The sequence below is a fragment of the Dermacentor silvarum genome, chromosome 8 (genome assembly GCF_013339745.2).
Source record: "Dermacentor silvarum isolate Dsil-2018 chromosome 8, BIME_Dsil_1.4, whole genome shotgun sequence".
Taxonomy (NCBI): Eukaryota; Metazoa; Arthropoda; class Arachnida; order Ixodida; family Ixodidae; genus Dermacentor; species Dermacentor silvarum.
Window position 1 is genome coordinate 118521500 of NC_051161.1, and position 2063 is coordinate 118523562.

General features: G+C 48.7%; 2 non-coding genes across 2 annotated transcripts; both read left to right on the forward strand.

The window, feature by feature from the left end:
* The first annotated feature begins 1498 nt into the window (after positions 1-1498).
* Trnat-agu (transfer RNA threonine (anticodon AGU)) lies at positions 1499-1572 on the forward strand. Its single transcript has one exon. It is a non-coding gene; the product is annotated as a tRNA-Thr (tRNA).
* Positions 1573-1652: 80 nt separating this feature from the next.
* On the forward strand, positions 1653-1729 carry Trnat-ugu (transfer RNA threonine (anticodon UGU)). The gene has a single exon. It is a non-coding gene; the product is annotated as a tRNA-Thr (tRNA).
* The last annotated feature ends 334 nt before the right edge of the window (positions 1730-2063 follow it).

Sequence of the window (2063 nt, forward strand, 5' to 3'; positions counted from 1 at the left end):
TCGCTTCATCCTTCGACATTGCGCACCTCGAGAACTCCTCAGTGATAGAGGTCGCGCCTTCCTCTCCGAAGTCGTCGAAGCTCTGCTTTCGGAATGCCACATCATTCATCGAACGAAGACGGCTTACCATCCGCAAACTAACGGGCTCACGCAACGGTTTAACCACACTCTAGATTATATGCTCGCGATACAAGCTACTACGGGATTTTTACCTTTCTTCCTCTTATATGTACAGGTCCATTGCATACCATCGAAACTCTCCTCCCATACCGTCCTGACGCTTCCGAATGCCCACCTGCGTACGAAGCTGGCCGACAAGCCGAAGAGTGCCGCCCGCTCGCGCGCACCTTTACGTCACAAGAACAACAGCACCAGAAGGAAGGCCGCGCCGACTCACTGCCCACTCCCACGTACGGCCCAGGGTTTCTTGTATGGCAGGCTGTTCCTTGACACACTCCTGGCCTTTCCTCGAAACTCGTTCCAAAGTACGAAGGGCCTTATCGCGTCTTGGAGCGAACATCCCCGGTGAATTTTCTCATCGAGCCACTTTCTTCCTATGACGACATGGGCCGGCGTGGACGTGACCTCGTCCACGTGGCGCGTCTCAAGCCCTACCATGACCCTCTGCCTAGAACCTTTTAGGTCGCCAGGATGGCTGTTTTTCTGCGGGGGCGATTGTGAAGAAGAAGACGCGCCTCCGTCCAGCGGCATCGATAATGCTCGGCCCGCTCAGCTCGCGAGGTTGTCGCTGGTATCTTTGGAAGACGGTGCTTCACGCTGCCTCGCCGTTCTTGGAACTCGTAGCTTCCTTGAAGGACACCGCCAATAAACCTCTTCTCAGTAAAAACGTCTGCGCATTTTTTCTGAAAACACCGTATAAGGCACTCAAAAAACTCTAAAAAAATATTCAACAAATCTAAAAACGTTGTGGCGTGCTTGATCCTGCGAGACGTTCTAACATGCACCCATCTAATTGGGCTAAATATAGGTTGCCAAGAACAGGAGCCATGCACGAGCTTATGCAAACGCCTTTCGTTTGAAAGCAAAGCATGTTGTTCCAGTTGATAAAAGTTGAACACAGATAAACAGATTGCGATTCTAAAAAAGCCTTCTACTGAAGCACTCGCTTTGTGCGAAAACCTAATAGCACAGCGTTCACAGGTACTAGTGTCTTTGTAACCGCAGTCTACCGACAACTCCACAAAAAGTATGCGACATCAGTTTGGCGAAGGCAGAATGGACAAGTCGTACCGAAAGCTGGCCGACTATCAAGAGCTCATAGACAGGTTGCAGCTGGTGTAAGTGCAGCAGGTCATGAAAACATATGCATAAAACAGGTTTCTGAAGAACTCCGTATACTCATACGTGATGCTCCTACTGAGTCATCTCGTGGGTCACGGCAAAAGTATCGTGCTTCGAACACACGAGGTACCGAAACTGGGTCGTCAGAGATCGCTCGATCGTATTCCTATGCGACCTTCACATACGTATATGCATAGGCGCCGTGGCTTAGTTGGTTAAAGCGCCTGTCTAGTAAACAGGAGATCGTGAGTTCGAATCTCACCGGTGCCTCACGTCAATGCTTTTGACTTTTTCTATTGCTTACAATACAACACCCGCGATTGATGTGAACGCTGAAAGGACCGTTATTCGACGTTTCCGTGGCTTAGTTGGTTAAAGCGCCTGTCTTGTAAACAGGAGATCGTGAGTTCGAATCTCACCGGTGCCTAGCAACGCTTTTTTTGTGAGAAACAGAACGTGTTTTTTCGCCACTCACACAATGTAGCGGCATACGTTGCTCCTACGGAATTTCCTTCCCACCAAACCGGATAATTTGTTATTCAAACACTGGACGTAACAGTGAGTTTAACACTTGAATTTCTGCACAGCGTAAATGGCTGCCATAGTTACTCTATAAGCCGCACATTCTAAAACCATTCTTTATGCCTGTTTCCCTTGCAGAAACAATTCGGTAGTACTCGGCTCGTATAGCTTCAGTAATTTGTAGCAGGTCCTGAAGTCATATTTGGGGGTGCTCTAATCTAGTAATATTGTTCTCTGAC